Source organism: Apodemus sylvaticus, chromosome 13 (assembly GCF_947179515.1).
Source record: "Apodemus sylvaticus chromosome 13, mApoSyl1.1, whole genome shotgun sequence".
Classification (NCBI taxonomy): domain Eukaryota; kingdom Metazoa; phylum Chordata; class Mammalia; order Rodentia; family Muridae; genus Apodemus; species Apodemus sylvaticus.
In genome coordinates, this window is record NC_067484.1 from 58,494,253 (window position 1) to 58,518,237 (window position 23,985).

Consider the following 23,985-nt stretch of genomic DNA (forward strand, 5'->3'; position numbering starts at 1 on the left):
GAATGATTTTTTTTTAATATTTTATGTTGAAAAGAAAAAAATGGTAAAAAGGCATTATATGCTGGCAGTCCTGCCAGTCTGCAATTTACACAGAGGAGGGTGATTGAAGGTGCCTCACATTAATAACTAGGAGTCAAACACAGCTGAACAAAAGCTACTTCTTAAAGGGCCAACAGTCTCAACCTCTAGGACAAGTAGGAATGTTTAATTCTCCTAGAAAAAATTCTACCATGGTGATGATTGGTTTCAAAGTGCGTTATTCCCCTGAAATTACAGCTGGAAAAAATGTATTTGTTTTAAATTTATGAGATTTGTGTGATCACTTTTCTTTATTTCTAATTGATCTTAAAGGTATAAATGTTTTATGTGCCTTGACTATAGAGTATTGGCTCATAAGTTATTGGACATCATTTAAAAAATATAATGATGGTCACAAAAGGAAAGTTTAAAGCTGATAATTCAGGGTTAGAGCTATCTTAAGCAGCATGTGACTTGACACAACCCAAGATAAACAGACCTCTGAGATATTTCTAAATTGGCATAATGTTTTAAGTGGTTCTCATTCTAGAAATCAGACTTATAAAGATGAGATTTAAAATATTAAGTTACATTGTCATACATTCAAACATACAAGATGATGGACAAACTTTGCAATGTGAAAGTGCTGTGTTTGACATTAATTTTGAGAAGAAGAGATTGTTTAAAACTGGGTTTTGCTTTCAAAAAATTGTAGTTATGCTTTGATATTACAGGTTCCTTTTGTTATTTGACCTTCATACAGTGGGGTCTAGTTACAGGCTACTCCTTGCCAGAGTGATGGGTGTAGGTCTGGTCTTAGAGATAATCAACTCAGATCATAAGTTTTACATTTGATTTAATACAAAGCTCAGAGCTGTCTAAGCAGAGGCTTGAGAGATGCAACTTTCCTCTTGCAGACCTCACCTAGATTGTTTCTGTCCAAAAGAACCTTTTTAACAGATTCATACAGATGTGGTTCAAAATAAAGTTCAAACTTAGATCTGTGAAAGGTTAATATGGCTATATAGAAGCTAACTTTAAAAAACCAAAAAAATAATTTCATTAAAAAGTTCTTCCTCAAGAAATGTCTTTCTCTTAACAATGGGCTTTTAAAATTTTTAAGTAAATGATTTTCAAAAATATTAAGATAATTTCTTTGGCTTAGACAATGCTTTAAGTTTGCTATAAAAGGATTTAAGCCTCTGATGTTCTCAACGTAAATGCAAAATAAATATTGAGAGACAGAACTTGGAGAAAGCTACAGTAAGTATTTGTTTCCAGTTTATGATATATGTTCATTTCCATTCCTTGACAAAAAGAACATTAATGTAAAATCTCTCCAAATAAAGTTCTAACATCTCGAATAATGATTTGGTGTAATCATAAAGTGTTGCAAGATGAAGTCATAAAAATTTTTTAAAAGTAATGTTTTAAGAGCATGATGAAATGTTTGTTCCTTATTTTAAACAGCAATCAAATTATTATTAACTGTTAATCTATTTCATGGCAAGCCTTTCTTGACAAAATTATTAATTGTTATCTAAAAGATAAATTGTTTAAAATGTGCCTCCATACATGTTTTTATATTTTTATAGACTTAGACATCCATCCTATAAAAATGCATCTACTGTGGGAGTAAAGCAAATATAATTAGATCACATCTTTATTCCTTTGAGCTTATCCTTGTTTCAGCACAGATAACTGAATTGGGTGTGGTAGCTGCTCTTTTTAAAATGTTGAAAATCAAACCTTTGATAAATATATTAATAATATATATAGCTCATGGCTTATAATTGCTTGAAATTGTTTTTTTTTTTAATGCTACTAATTCTTACATTTTACAACTATTTATACAAATACAATTTTAAAAGTTTAATTAGAGATATACATATGATTATTAACAGCTTTTCAATCTTTCTAGTTATAAATGTTTTAACAGAAGAAACAACAACAAACTTTAAAATTGGTCATCACATATGTTATTTTTTATACTGTATGTTCCAAATCAGATTAAGACAAATATTATAACAGATTTTTAAAGTCAGTCATTTGAGATGTTTTATTATTTATTTATTATTATTCATATTACCGAGATTCCTTATAACCCTCAAGGACAAAATATTATGGAACAGGCCCATAAAACTTTACAACAATATTTTAATAAATAAAAGAGGGGAGAATCATATCCCTATATACCACAAACATTTTAAAATTTTAATGCCAGGGAACTCTCTGAGTGTAGAAAAGAGGGCATGCTTGTGTTTTTTCTACAGGATGCAGAAGGAACATGCTAACTGTCAAACTATGCTAATGCTGAGACAAATAATGATGCCGATTATAATCATTAAAAATGGACACAGTCCTCAACACCTTTGGATGTCTTCTACTAATGCTGACACCACAGACATCAACATCCCTCTTTGCATGGCAATTTTATTTAACTGAAAATTAAACAAATTATAAAAAGATTAAAGGGGAGATATTTGCTACTGCTGATTGCCCCCCCTTCAGGGTGTCAAAAGGCTGTATATTTAAATATTACAGATTTCAAGTGTAGACCAGATAGAAGGTGGCCTGCCATTTATTTTCTTTAAGACATCCACAGGATTTACTTTGGTTGTTGGGGACCCTTGCGAGAGCCTCTAGACTTCTCCTTGTGGGATTACATCCAAGTAAAGCATAATGTTACACGCTCAGCTAGTTCTCAAAAATATGATGAATCCTGCCTGGCCTCTAATCCTTCTACAAAGGGATGGTGCACACCTTTATGAACTACATTCACCACCCATGCAAAATCTCCCAATCTACATTGGCAAATAGGCTATGAATGGGGTCTTCGCCTCTATGTACTTGGCTTTGATGCAGGTATTATTTTCTCTATTAAGCTCTTTAAAGAGCCTTTATATCATGTCCAGCCAGTCCCAATAGGACATAATTCTATGTTGATACCTAACCCTGTTCCTTCTAAAGGAATTGATCAAGACACCACCCGTGCTCCTGCTTTTAAAGGCACCTCCCTACCTTCTCTGTTTAAACAAACTATGCTAAGCATCAGCCACTAAATTGCCTGTACAGCCAGCTTCCACTAAAAATCTTGTACCTTCTTTAGTTAATCAGACTTTTCTCATCTTAAATGAAACGTCCTCTGAACTTGTTGAGGATTGCTGGTTGTATTACCATTCCCAACCACCCTTTTATGAAGGAACGGCTGTTCTTGGTGATACCCCACATGCTGATGATCCACAGTCCTGCCATTGGCAAAAGGGCACTTGTACAGGTCTTTCATTAACCCAAATATCTGTCCTGCGAGTTTGTGTGATCTCTAGTGGAACAAATGACCCCTCACATGGGTAATCAAACCTATTTTCCCCCTCCTGGCAATTACTTTATTCTCCACTCCCGAAGGAAAATAGTTGACATGCCTTGATGGCCTTATACCTTGCCTCATTGCCTCAGTTTTTCAAAATCAAAAGAATGGTGTGAGGCCTGAGTTTTGCATCCTTATTAAGATGATTCCTCATTTAGATTATTATCACTCTGAAGAATTTTTTCACTTATGGGATCAATCCACATCCACTGAAGTCTCCACTTCTTTGAGCTGCCCTTGCAGAGAACCTATCTCTGCTGTTACTCTCTCTGTCCTACTTGGCCTTGGATCTGTGAGGGCGTGGACAGGTATTTCTTCCCTTGTTCTTTGCAACTCTAGGTACACAGAGCTAAGTGCCACCATCGATCAAGACGTCCAAAGCCTTCATCTGTGGATAGGTTACTATAGCAACCCTTTTCCAATTCACCTCCTCATGACCCCCTTTATCATGCCAAAATTCCAGCATCAATAACTAGCTTTACCCAGAAATTATGTTTCTTAGAATGATGTCAACGCCCTGAGATTGCTCCCCAATTACCCGTCCCAAACCTTGTGAGCTTCCCTTTATATTGATTTGTGTAAAATATAAAATTTGACAGCTTGATCAGGATTACACTTGCTGTCAGTCTCTTTATGTCTTTGCCCCTCTGCCCTCGTTTTAGTTAGCTCCAGGAACCCTGTTGTCTGCCCTGCTGGTCGGGGCAGTCTGTCAGAGGTGGAAGCCCATGTTCCTATCACACCATTTCCAGAATCAATCGTGACCCAGATTCTGTGAGCAAGGCAGGGGTCTGTATTAGCTGGCTACTCTCCTGCAGAAAACATGGCAGCCACCTTGGCTCAGACTTCTGTGCTCTGGGGGCCATCTTGGGGAGAATTATAGCACTGAGCATTAATTATTCTGAGGAACAGAGCAGGCCTCATACACTTTCTACTTATTTATGAGAAACCGCCATCTCTGCCTGCAGGTATTGTTTGTTTTTGCTAAGTTATCTTTTTTATTCGATATATTTTTTATTTATATTTCAAATGACTTCCCTTTTCTGGCCCCCCACTCCCCAAAAGTCACATTAGCTCCCTTCCCTCTCCCTGTTCTCCCATCCACCCCTTCCTTATTCCCTGTTCTGGTTTTGCCCTATACTGCTATACTGAGTCTTTCCAGAACCAGGGGCCACTCCTCTGTTCTTCTTGTACCTCATTTGATGTGTGGATTATGTTTTGGGTATTGTTTTTGAGGTGGGGAATTTTGTTTATTTCATTTTGTGATGCTGGACAACTGAGTCCAGGGCCTGTTGAATGCTAGGCAAAACTCTGCCACTGTGCCCTTGCCCTGACCCATGACTGTAGGCTGTAATAAAACTGAATACTAGAGAAATATGAGCAGTTTGGATACATAAGGACTTGGAAGTAGCAGAGAATGGAATTTCCTTAAAAAATCTCTCTTCTGTTCTAATCATGGAAAAGTTTCTTTTACCTTATAATAGGAATCTTGTTACTTTAAAGGTCTCATGGTGCTTTCATTCTAAAGGCAACATTAGCAGAAAAAGATGGGAATGAATTTTTGAACTACTATTCAAATTTGGGGACATATACAGGAAAACAGAAGGACTTTTAGATGCAAAGGGAGTTTGCCAATTCTGCAGCATGTAAACTAAATACTTCAATAGCAGGGTTTGGCAGCAGCACAGGATGTGGTAACACCACTGGCCACATGATGGGGGAAGAGTCATGTCCAGAATTGTCTGGTTTCCCATACCTGAGGCCCTCCAGGGTCTCTCTCTTCATGAAAAAATGAACTCCGCTGAATAATCTGCACTGCACTTGGCACTGTCAAAGTGTGCCGAAAACCTTATATTCCACTCAAGCAAGGAGCAGTAGCTTCTCCAAGTCCTCAAGTTGCCATCTCATGATGTGCCCCTATCTTCATTCACTATAAGTAGCACCAAGGATAGTAAATCCTGCGCATTCCTGGGCAGCTCCACAACTGGAATTTTTCTTGGCAACTGTGTTGCTTGAGTTACAAGTTTAAATGTAAATTGTTTCTGCTTCACAGACAAGACAGCCCCAGTCACTGAGTTTCAGGGAGGAAAATGAAAGTGAGCTGTGTTTTGCTCCAGGGTTGCTCTCCAAGATCGCTGAAGAGTGTGAGTGAAGCTTGGGAGAGTATACTCTCTTAAGAGGCTTTGTCTTCTGGGTTTTTCACCAATCCCCCTCTAAGAAAACCCTGCAATCTCCTAATGCCAAGTTACTTCTGATATCCCAGTGGCAATCTGTTTATCAACATTCTTTCTGAAAGGGCCACAGATTCAAGAGGTTGATATGGTCTCTCTGAAGCAATTAAGGCAGCTTCTCTAGAGGAAAATCTGAGATCTCAAAATTTTGGGGGGGTTGTTTTTCTAAAACTAATAGGATTATAGTTATGCGCCAAAATAGCCTCTCTCTATCTTCAAAGTTCAGTAGCACTTTGGATTTTCTTTATTGTGATATACAGAGGTCTATCTTCCAAGGCCTGAGTCCTAACTCTGGACACATTTCTGCTCTTTCTGCTAAATCCCTTCCAAAAGGCAAGTGCTTCCTGACATTGCTTCTTGCCCCAAGCCTCGCAGCTTCTCCCCTAGACATACCAGCTTGAGTTGTGATGCAATCATGCGCTGGTCCAGGCAGCCAGCATTCCTTGAAATTCCCCATTGAGATATGGTGTGTGGGTGTTCATTTCTGTGTCTGGTGGCTTTGGAAAGATAGTGAGTCTCCCTGTGACCTGTGCTGACTGTGAGCTTGGAGATTGAAGAACTATTTGGTTTGAACCGTGAAGAAAACTGTGTATTGAGTTAGCTGAGATTAAAGAAACAAACATAAAAGCTCAACAACTGACTGTTAATGTAAACCTGGTTACTAAAATAATTATAAAATGACCACCTTTGCTCTCCAGTCGTTTGTGTGAGGAAAACCATTTCACCTAATATATTGAAACTCTGGGAGTCTAGGAAATGTTTCAGTGGGTAAGAGAGCTCGTAGTATAAGAAGGAAGACCTGAGTTCCAATCTCAGTGCACACCTAAAAACCTAGGTACGACTAACATGTGTACCCATTACCATGGTGCTGGGGATGGGGTAGAGACAGAAGAATAGCTGGGTTTGCTAGCTTCAAGTTCAGGGAGAGATTTTGGTTCAATGGTGAAAATTGTTACAGAGGAACATATGATGTCCTTTCCTTTTTCCCAGGATTCTGCATCATGCACATGCCACGTCAAGATGTATATGTTTCACACACACACACACTCACACACACACACACACACACACCATACAAAACAAAAGAAGAAACTTCTATTTTCCTTCATTGATATTGAACTGTGAGCCACTGACCTGACAATGAAAGTTGAAACCTTGGAGATTACTTCAGATTTCTAATAAATATCCACATTTACTATAAGTGTAAAACATGCTTATTGGGGATATGTCTAGCTGATTTTGAAACAGAACTTTAAAAAGGGTTTTTTTTTTAAGTTGTGCTTTTATGTATTTTTCTGTGTGTGTCTGTTTGTGTGTGTGTGTGCATGTATGTGTCTTTTCCCAACAGAGGTTATTATGCCCTTCTGTACACACCATCATCTTATTTCCTAAAGTCTAGGCATAGAGCAACACCCCCCCCCATCTAAGTGCACACCAGATGTATCCTTCAGCAAGCTGATCTCTAAGAGGCTCAAAAATGTCTGAAAAAACTTCTATCCATGCCCTCACTTCTGGGAGCTTCACTGTGCATATTAGAAAGTTGGAAGTTTTGACTTGTGTAATGAGTGTTTATAGGTCGTCCATCCATGGGGATGAAGCTTGTGGGTAGAGCATTTGTTTACCTAGCAGGCAAAAGGCCCTAGGTTCGATCCCCAGAACTGTAAAAACAGAAACATAAAACCCCCCACGAACAAAGAGATCAAAGTTTAAGTCAAGTCTTTTAGATCCTTTTGGCTATGAACCTCCATCATTTCTCTCCCTGTGTTGGGAAACATTTCTGAATCCAGTTCTCATTTGCATATGGCAAGGTATAGATGCATACATGGGCATGTCTGGAAGTGGGGTTTTAGGATGTCTAAAGAGCTCAGATAAAATAGGGCAAACTTGAGCTTGCTGAATGGAAATAATGAACCCAGGCAGTTTCCATCTCAGTCCAGCATTGCCAACTAAGTGCTTCTGCCCCAGTAAAGCTCATTCCTTGTCAAGGCTAAACCAGTCATTGGCATCTCTCTAGATTTTCATTTTATCTGCCTAAGAAACCCAGAGGAGAGACATTCTGTCAATATTCTAAGCCAAAGAGATTAAGTTTCGCCAAGCTCAGGAGTGGTCAAAGATATCTCCTGTCTCATGACCTAGGAACAGCTAGTTAAGCCTGCTAAATGTTTGATTGGCTTGTAAAGGACTGGTGAGCATGTACAATGATCTTCACTGGGATGGAGCATAGAGGAATTTGGAAACAGCTATTTGAAATATTGATGCATTGGCTGACTTTCATACCAATGAAGCCTCAAGTACGTGATGCTCACACTTGTAGAAATTTGAGTTTGTGATTGAGCCATATCATGAGTAATACTATTATCTTTCCTAATTCCCAACAAATGATTTTTCGTAAGAGTAAATAACATAAACAATTATGCTGTTTATCATAGGCTAATGGCATTATGCATATGTATCGAAAGCTGGCATGGTACCTGGTAGAAAGCTGAATCTTAATATTTTCTACCTCTTATCCTAATTCTAAAACTACATCCTCTAAAGCATCAAGCTTTGCTTCTAATTTCTTATCTTTAATTTGTTGCTATAGTAGAATCAAAGAAACATTTTTATTTAAATCATTAACGAAGTGTGCAGGATTCATTTCTGAGACTAGAGTGACTGATAAATTTTTAAGTGAAGATATAATTGTAATCAAAGCACTAATACCTAATATCAAGGCTGTCATAAAACGCTTTGGTCTAATAAGCTCATTCAATCTTTTAAATAGCTGTAAGGCTTCCTTGTCAAACCAAACATCTTTGAAATCTCTAGTAAGCATCATATATGTAGGACATTTAACCAGAATCATGACTGTTGTATATCTATATCAGAATCCACACAATTGGTAAGTCTACATGTATAGCAATTAATCATACAATGCAAGGAAAATAAATTTAAGAGTCTGTGGCTGCTACTGAACAGTCACCAACTCTATAGCTTCTCTTGTCAGATTCTTTAGCTGCATCCATGTCAGCAGTCAGCAGTCTCTTTGGAGCCAGTGAAAGCTTTTGTAGCTTCCCTTTTGTCTTCTCTCTCTCTTGCTTTTCTTTTCTCTGCTGTCTCTCGGGACAGCTGCAGATCACACAAGTTGCTCAGGGATCTCAAGAGAGGAGTTAGTATCCTGTGGAGACATATATGAATATCTCCTCTTGGGGGAGATTAAAGCATTTGGCCCTTTTTTAGGCTCTGGTCATTAAGTCCTCCCAGATGACTTGGGCGGAGGTGTTTTAAATATAATTAAATCTCATTTTTATTATATAAAATTTGATTTATTCTTGCTCTACTCAATTGTTCTTTTACCAGATCTAGAGCTTTAACAGTTTCTGGTGTCATAACACGAACAGCTTTAGGATCAGCTTCCCCCTTGTTGTAGCTGAAACAGAAGACTTAATTCTCCCATGGTGATTTTTAAAGAAGGTCTCATCCAATTAATATTTCTCAATAATTTTAAAAATTATTTAAATTCATTAATTTATCTATCCTGATAGATATCTTTTGTAAGCCAATATAATCACCATGAATTAACTGTCCTGAATAACTTAAAGGCTTATTCTTTTGTATTTTGTCTGGAGAAATAACTGGAGCCAAATGTTGTCAGTTGTTTAATAACATATTTTGAATCTGATGAGTCATTTTCCTGACTTTTTCTTTATTACAAATATGCAAGTATTTTAAAGACTGTTATTTTTCTTAATATGTTTCTTTTACAATTGTTTTTGTACAAGTTTATTTATAGCCTGTATTTTATCTTCCATTAGGGGACATAATTAAGTCATATAGGCTTTTTTAATTTTTGTTTTTATCTTTTCTATATTAACTGAGCTTTTATTGGCCCTTATGAAAAATGTTGTTTATTTCAGTTGTCTGAGCTTACTAGTTCTACATCCATAGTAACAGCAGTTTCCTCTCTTTCAAGTTTGTGGCTGAGAGGCTGTCTCTGACTTTAAAAAGTTGAGTTTTCTCCTTTCTTTTGCCCTGTAAAGGGTAGTCCATCCTTGTGGAACTTTGATTTCTATTTATCATTATAATGCTTGCCTTCCTGGCAATGAGCACTAACTCCTGGAGGAGCACTCCTTTTATTGGAGTTGCTCTTATTATTTTCTGGATATTGCCTTTGCATATATCCTGAGTCTCTACATTTAAAACAACTAGGCTTGGAGGCTCCTTTTCCTCCTCTACTACAGGTTTGTTTAACATAGGTGCTGAATTTCTGTCCTTTCATAGCTGCAGCATAGGCCATTCCATGCACTACAGCTGGTAAGGCAAATATGCAAGCCTTTATATAGTCCTGCACTGTTCCTGTTTTTATGATGAACCTTATAAGTTCCTGACACAAAGCATTAATTAGAATTCTCCCAAGTCAATTGCTTGAGCAGAATGTCTGTCCCCTCAGATGGAGGCAACATTCTAAAGTCTGCCCTATCAAATTCGGAGACAAAACTCTGATACATGTCCTCACTGCCGTGCTTTACTCCAGAGAGGGTTGCTCCTTCTGTTCCAGGAGATGGCAACTTCCACCAGACCTGTAGAGTGTTATATGTAATTGCTTCCAATACATGCCTATGTGTTCTCACCTGAGTCTGAGGATTAGTATATTCCCCTGTACATAGCAGCATATCCATGCTTGGCTTGGGACTCCTTCTCTTAGAAAACTGAGTAACTGTCTGTTTTGATCTATCCTCATATTCTGTTCTCCACAAAACATAATCTCCATGTTCTAGTGTAGATTTGGCTGTCTGATGCCACTCATGGGGAGTGAAACAGTGACGGGCCACCATGTCTAATAACTGGATTGTATATGGAGCAGAAGGACCTGATTTTTTAGTGGCTGATTTCAGCCCCTTCAGTGTCTTTAAATGGAGAGGTTCTCATGTAGGCTCTTCATTTCCTATACCTTCTACCACTGGAAAGGAGACGGTTAAATCTACCTTCCTTCTACCTTCTTCTACTGTTCCCTGAAAACCTCTTGGATCTAAGGGGCACTTTCTTCCTTTCTCTTTCCTGAATGCAGGAGTTGTGAAAGCAGGATCCTTGTCACAACAGGGATCCCTTTCCTCTCCAGGAAGGTGCCAATCTAAATCAGCATCATCATCAGAATCTTCATTGTAAGCCTTTAATGGCATTGTAACAGAGTCTGTGCTATAAGAGCATACAGACTTGTTTAAAGGTTTAGCTTTTTTCTCATCCATTGAAGAAGTCTCATGAACAAGTCCCTCAAGATCTGTGGTATCTAACAAAAGTCCATTCATGTTGTTGGGGGGGGGGGTTGTAATTATGTAAATGATTATGAAGCAAAGTGTTGTAGTTTCAAAAAAAAGAGTTTTCAGTCAGTGAGTCCACTTCAAAGAACAGATTATCAGCCCAGGGTCTTAGGATTACCTTGTGAAAGAGGAAAAGAGGAAATTTTAGAGTAAACTGATTTTGAGAACTACAACTCAGAATTATCCTCCAACTGGTGAGTTCCACAGCCTTCCCAGGAGACTTTCTCCTCTTTGGAGTCAAATGCCTCAGTCTGTGGAAATATTTTGTCACACAGAATCTACTGGGGTTGGTGTGGCAAGGGGTCATATAAGGATTGTTTATAAACATGAAGTCACAGCAAAAGGCAGAAGCCAGGATGCTCACTGCAATCCTTAAGTGAATCCAGCAAAATGTGTAGCTACAGAGCTCCAGCACCATCCATGCTAAAGAGACTTTCAGCTTAATGGAAATGGAAGTAAGAGCAGATAACCTGGGAGGGCCAGAGACACACACAGTTTACAAAGGAAGACCAAGGGAATATTTTTACAGAAGACATTTTACTCCATGAATGCACGTTTTTATCACATACACTATAGCTCAGCATAAGCACACATATATATTTATGCATATAATTTTTCTTTTGGTGTGGGAGCTTTTTAATTGGCCAACAGTTGAGAACAGCACATAGAATGAAATGCAAAGACTCAGGGTGTCATATTGAGCAGGCACACTGAAATAACAGTGACTAGCAATCACAGGTGGACAGGAGTAGAAGACAGATATCTTGTGGACAGAACACAGGAACATTGAGGGGCTGAGCCAAGCACTTGCCATGCCTGGCAACTGAGCATATGAAACACTGCTGCCCAGAATTCCTGTCAACCATGAGCAGCAACAAATGTATCAATAGCTGCAACAATAGCAACAACTGTCTTTCTAGTTACTAATTCATGAGTTACCAAGACAGCCATAAAGATAGGAAATCCACCCATTTCTGGACTTCCACTAATTAATTAGATCACTGGTGTTAATTTAGAAATGCTGGGCCAGGCTGTGGTGGCACATACTTTCAATCCCAGCACTTGGAAGGCAAAGGCAGACTGATTTCTGAATTCGAGGCCTGCCTGGTCTACAAGTTGAGTTCCAGGACTGCCAGGGATACACAGAGAAACCCTGTCTCAAAAAATGCTCTATTCTGCTTGAGATTCATGCCTGTCACCAGGGTTGCAATAGGATCATTGGCTCTTAGGAGGATGCATCCTTCAAGGGAGTCAGGATCTTACCAGGGTTGCCCATAGGTAGCTACCTGCCCCACCACTCCAGGAAGAGTCAATGGGAATGCCTTGGAGATTTCAGACTGCAGTGCACAGAGTGATGTTACATCCAGGACATTTTGGTTTTCAAACACTGCTCAGGCCTTTCAGATACTCTGTAGAGTAAGCGAGGGAGGAATCTGCTTGGAAAGATTGCACTGGGAACAGAAGAAATGATAAAGTAGTCCTACTGTTTTCTGAAATTCTCAGAACTAATCCTTCTCAGAAATAAGTATATTTTATCTAATGGGTGCTAACTTTTAGCCCAAATTAGGAAATAAAACAGAGAAGCAATTACTAGGAGTTCTTGGGAAAGTTGTTTGTTTGCTTGCTTGCTAGGTTTGTTTTCTTGTTGAACATTTTCCTCTTCTTTAAAATGCACAGCAGTAAGTGGTGCTCAGAACCAGCTATTCTACACAGCCAGATTCAGTGATTCTGTCTCTGGGTGTGCTGGGAATCTACCCAGGTCTTCACTCATGTTGAGTACATATTCTACTACTGAGTCACAGCCCAAGCCCAGTGCACTTGTTTTTGTTTGTTTTTCTTTCTAACTGGCCACACACTGTGTTCCAGTCATTTACCCAACTCCCACCCTGCATGGTAACCAGCATATCCCCAGTTCTAGAAGCAGCAGTGCTCAAAAAGAAACGAAATGTGAATATAATCTAGAGATTTGAACTTTAGAGGTCACCTGAGCTCCTACCCCCATCTCAATGTTTAAAGACACAGAACAGAACAGTCCACATCACCCTGTGGAGACCTGTTGGCCCTGGAGGCCTTTAGGCTCCAGTTTTGGAGGATGCGGACAAGGTACAGGAGAAGGAGGGGTCAAATGAGGGAAGGTAAATGTATGACACATCCAACACAAGGGGTCATCAATACAGAAGAACAAAAGGTGGAATCTGGAGCATGCACTTGGTCCCTGACACTTGCAGTGGTGCCATGCTGGAGCAAAGTCCAGTCATCTCTGGGTTGCTATGTTTCACCCATTCACACCTCTGAAGGTCAGGGAAATGCTCTGAGTTAAACAGTGAGTACGAGCAAAATGTCACAAATAAGATTTGAAAACTTCAGAGACAGGGGCTGAATGAAAGAGGTGGGCTTTGAGTCTTTATATGTTGGTACATGTGTGTGTGTGTGTGTGTGTGTGTGTGTGTGTTCTCTTAGTAGAGAAGCACCATGTCCCAGTCACTCTAGAATATGGATATTTATTTATTTATTTATTTATTTTTGATTTTTTAATTCGATATAATTTATTTACATCTCAAATGATTTCCACTTTTCTAGCCCCCCACTCCCCAAAAGTCCCGTAAGCCCCCTTCTCTTCCCCTGTCCTACCACCCACCCCTTCCCACTTCCCCGTTCTGGTTTTGCCAAATACTGTTTCACTGAGTCTTTCCAGAACCAGGGGCCACTCCTCCTTTCTTCTTGTACCTCATTTGATGTGTGGATTATGTTTTGGGTATTCCAGTTTTCTAGGTTAATAACCACTTATTAGTGAGTGCATACGATGATTCACCTTTTGAGTCTGGGTTACCTCACTTAGTATGATGTTCTCTAGCTCCATCCATTTGCCTAAGAATTTCATGAATTCATTGTTTCTAATGGCTGAATAGTACTCCATTGTGTAGATATACCACATTTTTTGCATCCACTCTTCAGTTGAGGGATACCTGGGTTCTTTCCAGCATCTGGCAATTATAAATAGGGCTGCCATGAACATAGTAGAGCATGTATCCTTATTACATGGTGGGGAATCCTCTGGGTATATGCCCAGGAGTGGTATAGCAGGATCTTCTGGAAGTGAGGTGCCCAGTTTTCGGAGGAACCGCCAGACTGATTTCCAGAGTGGTTGTACCAATTTGCAACCCCACCAGCAGTGGAGGAGTGTTCCTGTTTCTCCACACCCTCTCCAACACCTGCTGTCTCCTGAATTTTTAATCTTAGCCATTCTGACTGGTGTAGGATGAAATCTTAGGGTTGTTTTGATTTGCATTTCCCTAATGATTAATGAACTTGAGCATTTTGTAAGATGCTTCTCTGCCATCCCAATCTCTTCAGGTGAGAATTCCTTGTTTAACTCTGTACCCCATTTTTTTAATAGGGTTGTTTGGTTTTCTGAAGTCTAACTTCTTGAGTTCTTTATATATATTGGTTATTAGCCCTCTTTCTGATGTAGGATTGGTTAAGATCTTTTCCCAATTTGTTGGTTGCCGATTTTTCAACTTGATGGTGTCCTTTGCCTTACAGAAACTTTGTAATTTTATGAGGTCCCATTTGTCAATTCTTGCTCTTAGAGCATATGCTATTGGTGTTCTGTTCAGAAACTTTTTCCCTGTACCGATGTCCTCAAGGGTCTTTCCCAGTTTCTTTTCTATTAGCTTCAGAGTGTCTGGCTTTATGTGGAGGTCCTTGATCCATTTGGATTTGAGCTTAGTACAAGGAGACAAGGATGGATCAATTCGCATTCTTCTGCATGCTGAACTCCAGTTGAACCAGCACCATTTGTTGAAAAGGCTATCTTTTTTCCATTGGATGTTTTCAGCCTCTTTGTCGAGGATCAAGTGGCCATAGGTGTGTGGGTTCATTTCTGGATCTTCAATCCTGTTCCATTGATCCTCCTGCCTGTCACTATACCAATACCATGCAGTTTTTTAACACTATTGCTCTGTAGTATTGCTTGAGGTCAGTGATACTGATTCCCCCAGATTTTCTTTTGTTGCTGAGAATAGTTTTAGCTATCCTGGGTTTTTTGTTGTTCCAGATGAATTTGATAATTGCTCTTTCTAACTCTGTGAAGAATTGAGTTGGGATTTTGATGGGTATTGCATTGAATCTGTATATTGCTTTTGGCAAAATGGCCATTTTAACTATATTGATTCTACCGATCCATGAGCATGGGAGGTTTTCCCATTTTTTGAGGTCTTCTTCCATTTCCTTCTTCAGAGTCTTGAAGTTCTTGTCATAAAGATCTTTCACATGTTTGGTAAGAGTCACCCCAAGATACTTTATACTGTTTGTGGCTATTGTGAAGGCAGTCATTTCCATAATTTCTTTCTCAGCCTGCTTATCCTTTGAGTATAGGAAGGCCATTGATTTGCTTGAGTTGATTTTATAACCTGCCACTTTGCTGAAGTTGTTTATCAGCTGTAGGAGCTCTCTAGTGGAGTTTTTTGGGTCACTTAGGTAGACTATCATGTCGTCTGCAAATAATGATAGTTTGACTTCTTCCTTTCCAATTTGAATCCCTTTGATCTCCTTATGTTGTCGAATTGCCCGAGCTAGTACCTCGAGTACAATATTGAAAAGATAAGGAGAAAGGGGTCAGCCTTGTCTGGTCCCTGATTTCAGTGGGATTGCTTCAAGTTTCTCTCCATTTAGTTTGATGCTGGCTACCGGTTTGCTGTATATTGCTTTTACTATGTTTAGGTATGGGCCTTGAATTCCTGTTCTCTCCAAGACTTTAAGCATGAAAGGATGCTGAATTTTGTCAAATGCTTTTTCAGCATCCAATGAAATGACCATGTGGTTTTGTTCTTTGAGTTTGTTTATGTAGTGGATTGCATTGATGGATTTCCGTATATTGAACCAACCCAGCATTCCCAGGATAAAGCCTACTTGATCATGGTGAATGATCATTTTGATGTGTTCTTGGATTCGGTTGGCAAGAATTTTATTGAGTATTTTTGCAACGATGTTCATAAGGGAAATTGGTCTGAAGTTCTCTTTCTTTGTTGGATCTTTGTGTGGCTTTGGTATCAGCGTAATTGTGGCTTTGTAGAAGGAACTGGGTAGTGTTCCTTCTGTTTCTATTTTGTGGAATAGTTTGAAGAGTATTGGTGTTAACTCTTCTTTGAAGGTCTGATAGAATTCTGCACTGAAACCATCTGGTCCTGTGCTTTTTTTGGTTGGAAGACTTTCTTTGACTCCTTCTATTTCTTTAGGCATTATGGGACTGTTTAGATGGTCTAGTTGGTCCTGATTTAATTTTGGTTTTTGGTATCTGTCAAGGAAATTGTCCATTTCCTCCAGATTCTCCAGTTGTGTTTAGTACAGTCTCTTGTAGTAGGATCTGATGATTTTTTGGATTTCCTCAGTTTCCGTAGTTATATCTCCCTTTTCATTTCTAAGTTTGTTAATTTGGATACCTTCTCTGTGCCCTTTGGTCAGTCTGGCTAAGGGTTTATCTATCTTGTTGATTTTCTCAAAGGACCAGCTCCTGGTTTTGTTGATTTTTTGTATGGTTCTCTTTGTTTCTAATTGATTGATTTCGGCCCTGAGTTTGATGATTTCCTGCCTTCTACCTCCTGGGTGAAATAGCTTCTTTTTGTTCCAGGGCTTTCAGGTGTGTCATTAAGCTGGTAATATATGCTCTCTCCATTTTCTTTTTGGAGGCACTCAGGGCTATGAGTTTTCCTCTTAGCACTGCTTTCATTGTGTCCCATAGATTTGGGTATGTTGTGTTTTCATTTTCATTGTGTTCTAAAAAGTCTTTAATTTCTTTCTTTATTTCTTCCTTGACCAAGGTATCATTGAGTAGAGTATTGTTCAGTTTCCACGTGTATGTAGGTTTTCTGTTGTTTCTGTTGCTATTGAAGACCACTTTTACTCCATAGTGATCAGATAGGAGGCATGGGATTAGTTCGATCTTCTTATATTTGTTGAGGTCTGTCTTGTGACCAATTATATGGTCGATTTTGGAGAAGGTACCATGAGGTGCTGAGAAAAAGGTATATTCTTTTGTTTTAGGATAGAATGTTCTATATATATCTGTTAAATCTAATTGGTCCAAAGCTTCAATTAGTTTCATTGTGTCCCTGTTTAGTTTCTGTTTTCCTGATCGGTCCATTGAGGAAAGTGCCGTGTTGAAGTCACCCACAATTATTGTGTTAGGTGCAATGTGTGCTTTGAGTTTTAATAAACTTTCTTTTTCGAAAGAGGGTGCCCTTTCATTTGGAGCATAGATGTTCAGGATTGAGAGTTCTTCTTGTTGTATTTTTCCTTTGACCAGCAAGAAGTGTCCCTCAGAGTCTCTTTTGAAGACTTTGGGTTGAAAGTCAATTTTATCTGATATTAAAATGGCTATTCCAGCTTGTTTCCTGAGACCATTTGCTTGTAAAATTGTCTTCCAGCCTTTTACTCTAAGGTAGTGTTTGTCTTTGACCCTGAGGTGTGTTTCCTGTAAGCAGCAAAATGTAGGGTCCTGTTTACATATCCAGTCAGTTAGTGTGTGTCTTTTTATTGGGGCATTGAGTCCATTGATGTTAAGAGATATTAAGTAATAGTGATTGTTACTTCCTATCATTTTTGATGTTATTTTTTAAATTTGATTGCTTAACTTCTTTTGGGTTTGATGAAAGGTTGCTATCTTGCTTTTTCCAGGTGAAGTTTCCCTCCTTGTATTGGTGTTGTCTTCCTATTATCCTTTGTAGGGCTGGGTTTGTGGATAGATATTGGGTAAACTTGGTTTTGTCATGAAATATCTTAGTTTCTCCATCTATGGTGACTGAGAGTTTTGCTGGATATAGTAGTTTTGGTTGCATTTGTGTTCTCTTAGATTCTGCATGAGATCTGCCCAGGATCTTCTAGCCTTCATTGTCTCAGGTGAAAAGTCTGCTGTGATTCTGATAGGTCTTCCTTTATATGTTACTTGGCCTTTTTCTCTTACTGCCTTTAATATTCTTTCTTTGTTTAGAACATTTGGTGTTTTGATTATTATGTGACGGGAAGTATTTCTGTTCTGGTCTAGTCTGTTTGGAGTTCTGTAGACTTCTTGTATATTCATGGGCATCTCTCTCTTTAGGGTAGGGAAGTTTTCTTCCATAATTTTATTGAAGATATTTGCTGGCCCTTTAAGTTGTAAATCTTCACTCTCATCTATTCCTATAATCCTTAGGTTTGGTCTTCTCATTGTGTCCTGGATTTCCTGGATATTTTGGGTTACAAGCTTTTTGCATTTTGCATTTTCTTTAACTGTTGAGTCCATGGTTTCTATGGAATCTTCAGCATCTGAGATTCTTTCTTCTATCTCTTGTATTCTGTTGTTGATATTTGCATCTCTGTCCACTGATTTCTTCCCAAGGCTTTCTATCTCCAAAGTTGTCTCCCTTTGAGTTTTCTTAGTTGTTTCTACTTCGGATTTTAGATCCTGGGTGGTTTTGCTTAGCTCCTTCACTTGCTTCTTTGTGCTTTACTCTAATTCTTTAAGAGATTTTTGTGTTTCGTCTTTCATGACCTCAGCCTGTTGACCAAAGTTCTCCTGTATTTCTTTAAGTGTTTTTTGCATTTCCTCCTTATTTGCTTTTGTATTCTCCTGGATTTCTCTCAATGATTTTTGTGTTTCCCTTGCAAGGGCTTCTAACTTTTGATCCATTTTCTCCTGAATTTCTTTAAGTATGTCCTTCATGTGTTCCTGTACCAGCATCATGTGCAGTGATTTTAAATCCAAATCTTCTTTTACTGGTGTGTTGGGGTATCCAGGACATGCTGGTAGAGGAGAATTGGGTTCAGATGTTGCCATATTGCCTTGATTTCTGTTAGTGACGTTCCGGCGTTTGCCTTTTGCCATCTAGTTCTCACTGGTGTTACTTGGTCTTGTCAGTGCTGGACTCACCTGTGCAAGCTGCTCCTTCCCAGTTGGCCTCTGGTGCACAGCTTACCCCCTGCACTGCCTGTAGACAGGGTGCTGCTGCCCAGGCTGTTCAGATCCAGAAGCAGGCACCCAAAGGCTCCCGCTGGGGCCCGCTGGATTCACTGGAGCACACTGACTTCTCCCAGCTGGCCGCCTGGAATCCCCTCTAGCGTCTTGCAGGAGCTGGAGATGTGGTGCCGCCGCCCAGGCTGATCTGGATCCAGAAATGGAGAGAGTTGAGCTGAGGGCTTCTGCCTGAGGCCTTGCCCCCATTGTGTCTGTGGACCAGATGGAGCCCATGTGCACCCCCAGGGAACGCCGACAGTGTATGCTGCCGGGACCTCCCCTGTGTTCTGCTCACTCCATTGGGCAGCCGATCCCCCAACCGGGATGGCACACACAAGGTTAGCCTGGCCGCCCAGGCCCTGAGTCCAGGCAAAAGCCTGGGAGGCCAAGGTCCGAGTCAAGTTCCCCTAGGGTTATGACTGTTAATTGGGTCCGACAGGCGACCAGGATGGCGGGTGTGTGCGCCCGTGCTCCCCGAAAGCGCCGGGAGAGTCTGCTGTGCTAACAACCTCCTGGGCTGGTTGACTCACAGATGGCCCTCCAAGCCGCCCAGATTTTGGGGTCAGTCCTGTGCCTTTTGGGGCCTAGACCCCCGCTTTGTTAGCCTCAGGCTATGCCCATTATGGCTCTGCCCGCCAGAACTCTCTGTTGTCCTGCAGGCAAAATGGCAGCGTGTGCGCAGGCCCGGGCAAAAAACCTCCTGGCTGGGTTGGCGCCCTGATGCCCCCCCCCGCGCCCCCCCCCAACAGCCCAGGGCCTGGGTGCAGGCCAACACCAGTCGGGCTCAGACCCTCTCGGTGTTGCCCTCGGATTATGTTGGTGTACCTCAGACTGTCCGATGTCACTGGAATTCGAAATCAAGATGGAGAGGCCTAGTTCTGAAGTGGCTTCCGTGCAGTGAAAGGCACCACAAAACCGCAGTTGTTTGCAGCCCAGCTGGTCGGCGAAGGTCAGTGGTCGTGGACGCAGGGCCTAACTGGACCCTGTGTCGCCTTGGTTCCACTGCTGATGGCCCTTCAGCTGGACCAGCCACTGCTGTACTGCTGCCGCCACCCGCCGCCCTTAGAGCGAATATGGATATTTATGAATTCTAGTCTCACCTTCAGGTCTTGAACACCATTAGATGGCCTCAGTTTCCCAAGAGTTGAAAACAGTGCTCTGTAAAACTATCTATATCTTGGTTTTACCCAGTGTCACCAGTGGGGCACCTAAATAAGTTCTTCAAACATCTCATATTCATGAGCTCAGTAGAGTTACAACATATGAACAGTTAGGTGAATTATACTTTGCACATGACTGAAATATACAGACAACAAAGAGTCAGACCTCAACAATATTTTCAGTAGCAAGGCAATTCTGCCAGCCTTCTCACAGTGATTATATACTGTGGGGGCATCAGTATCCCTGAATTTGACCTCTGGGATCTATAAGCCATCCTGCTGCTTTAAATGTAATTCAGGAGGGAAGACATGTAGGCATATGTAAAATTGTTCCATATTTTAGTTAAGCTCTATGAAAAACAAAGGGCCAAGGAATACAAAATCATGTTTATGTTTCTTGACAACAAAAAGCTATTAACTTTTTTCCCTTTCACTTTGGAGAGCTAGGAGTTTCTCAAGGAAAAGTTTGCTGGCTTCCAAATGTAACATGCAAAACTCTACTGTATGGTGTAACATCACTGAACAAGTGCAAGTAACCCTTTAGTTCAGCAGTACTCTCTGATCCTCTGCAGAAGCTGGTCTCTGATAATCTTGAGGGACATTTACCCTCAAGGTAGAAACATACTGGCCTATGATATTTTACAACTGCCATGCTGAAAAAAAAAAAAAAACACTGTTTCCCAACCTGCAGCATTTGCTCAACTTCTGTGTATGTGACTCCTATCAGTGGAATTTTGTTCAATTGATCAAGGCCACCTCGAAGGCAGAAGAGAAGGGGAGAGGCCACATGCACAGGAGGCACTTGCAAACAGATTCCTTGCAGATGCAGTCTCCCACTGCAAGGTCCTACTTCTAATCTGACCTATGTATTTATTCCTGATGGAACATCTTTATTCCTAAATAATCAAGCTTTGGAATTCTGGCCCCTGTGTGATATTCTCTAGTCCTGAAGTGGCTCACTGTGTACAGAGTGTTCATGTTTCACAGTGTCATCAAAAGGAATAAAGAATAAATCTACATCCAAATATTCATTTAAAAATAAGAACAAAGGCTGTTTAGAACAACTGTAGCCTTAACAGAGCAAAGACCAGTTCTTCTGAAATAACCCTCTACCTTTTCAGTGGGGAACTAAAACAGAGGAAGTAGTTAAATGATTCCCTTAAGGTTACAGAGTCAGTGTGTACAGAAGCCAGAACTGAAGTGCTCAGAACCAGGAACTCTCTTCCTCTCCTGTTGCTGCAGAGTGGCACCACTTTTGAGGACGTTTCAATCACATTCTCTAAATCATGAGGAACAGGAGTGGCAAGAACTGCTCTCAGCTCTTCTGTTGTGGTAATCAGGAGTTTCCAGCCAGGTGTCAAACACTGTCCTACGAAGCATTTTATGGGTGGTTATTCTGCCAATCCTCCTCTTCTGTGTTGCTTTTGGTTTGTTGCAAGTCTACATTCCTTGACTTTGATTAGATTCTCTTTTTACTCTTAATGAAAAAAAGTATGGAGAGAGGCGGATGGTGGGAGAGAGTATCATTCATTAAAGGGGAAATGAATTTAAACTTTTGAAATGATAGCATATAATCCAAAATTTTTCATTCTTTTAAAATGTAATTAAAAGATAATTAAAACATTTCTATGTCCATTTTTTCACTACTACCCATCTCTTGTCTGACCCAGTCCCTCCCAAATCCATGGCCTTCTTGTCTTTAATCATTGTTGTTACAAAAGTAAATGAATAGATATATGAATGTAAGCTCTACATGAATAAACAAATGAATAACTATATGAATGTAACACTAAAGTTCATTCACTGTTGCCTCAATTTATAATGAAGTCTGAGCTAAGAAAGCTTTTACAAGTCATCATGTTGGGCTCAGTAGTTAGAGCCATTGATGAATAAGCCTGACACCCTGACTTTAATTCCAAGGGCCCACAAATGGTAAAAGGGGAGAAATGGCTCCTGAAACTTGTCCAGTGGCTACCTCTCATTCATCTCACGCCTGAAAAGGTTAAGACTTTATAAATAGTCCCCATGTTTACATTCCAGTTCACAAATATACTACACAGGGGTAATTTAACAATTAAAAAACAGGGACAAAAAAAGACTCCTATTTAAAAATCTCCATCCTGGAATTGCTTCCTTTTTTATTGCCATAAAAATAAAAACTTAAAAATATATTGCCATGGTGGCCCAGTGAAACGTGGAAAATCATATTTTACAGACAGAGGTGAGAAAAGTCTCCTGGTAAAAAGTGGAACTCCCTGTATATTCATAAGCTGAAAATCTCACTTGGCAATTTACTATACTTCTGAAAACTCTCCTTCTTCCTAGAGGCAGGGAAGGTTCTTGCCATATGAATGGGTATTGGACAAAATAGAAAGATTTTACAGTTGAGTTGGTACCTGGCTCATAGCTACCTTTCCCCATTCCAGAGGCCAGGCTTTCTGTCTTGCAACTGAATTTGGATATCCCAGGAACATCCACTGACATGTTAAGCCTGTTCTGTTTTTAACTCTTGAGCTTGCTTGTTATGCAGACAGGCTATGTCTACCTAGGCCCACCTGGATGGCAAGGGAAGTTTGTGAGGAACTGCTTTTGTATTGCAGACTCCACCTAGGGAGTTTTTGACCAAAACAACATTTTTACCTTATCCATGTGAGATTCAGGAGACAGTAGGTACTTTTAACTCAGAGAGATAATTGGAGTAGTAGTGAGTTAGTTAGCACACCAAGCTGGGCCTAAGGGTTGCAGCTGGATAGTTCACCAGGCTGGGCCTTAGGGCTGCAGCTGGTGAGTTCATCAGGCTAGGGGCTAGAGGCTGCTACCAGACCTGATCACCAGGGTCCTCAGATGCCTATGGTGGCACCGGGCATGGCACAGAGAATACAATTGGCAGACTAGGCATAAGTGCTCTTTGAAGACAGCTCGAGCCAGGCAGCTTCCCAAACTTTACAATGCCGCCATCGTTTTCTGGAAGAGCATACATGGGAACCATCCTTCTTCAGCTCCCAGGATAGCATGACAGTGGAGCCAAGGTGAGGAAACCCTTTAACCGCATGTGCCCTGGACTTTTGGTAAACATCCTATATTGTCCTAGAAACCCTAGCCTTTTACAAAGGAATGTGATGCTTAATTTGAGATGTTAACTTGACTGTGTTGGGGTTTTGTCTAAGCTCCACCCCACATCTTTCTGGCAATAGCCAGGTATGCCCCGCCCCAGAGATCTGGCCCACTATAAGAGGGGCTACTTGCTCCTCCTTTCTCTCTTTGCTCTCTGCTCTCCCACACTCTCTCACCTCTCTTCCCCTGGGGCTCTTCCCCTCTCCACGTGGTCATGGCCGGCCTCCACTCTCTCTCTTCTCTCTCTCTCTCTCTCTCTCTCTCTCTCTCTCTCTCTCTCTCTCTGTCCCTCTCTCTCTCTAACACTAACTCCCATCCCCTATTCTGAATAAAGTCTATTCTCTACCATGTATGTGTGTGTGTGGTCCCTCAGGGGCAGAGATGCCCAGGCAAGGGCCCGCCTGGACACCTTCCCCCATGCCGCCTAACCACACTCAGCAAATCCCCTATACTCCCCCCTTTTAAGCCCCTTCATCTTGCTGCCGAAAGTCCTTCACTTGGTGCTGAAACCTAGGAATGAGAAACACCATGGGATATTAAGCCTCTGGGTAAGTCTTACACCCCCACTTGTCAGAGCAATTGTGTCTGCACTTCCCACATTTCCCCGCAGGACCACTGCTGTTCTGTTCCCTCCCTCTTTCCCGGTGGAACTCAGCAGCAAGAAGAGGCAATGCCCTGCCAGGTGAGTGCAACCAGGCTCAGCTATCTAATTCACTCCTGCATCTTATTGCTATGACAAGAGCATTTATTCTACTGGTTCCCTTGTTTTCCTGCGTGCTGGCTTGGTGGCCCGCGGGGCTCATGGCACGCT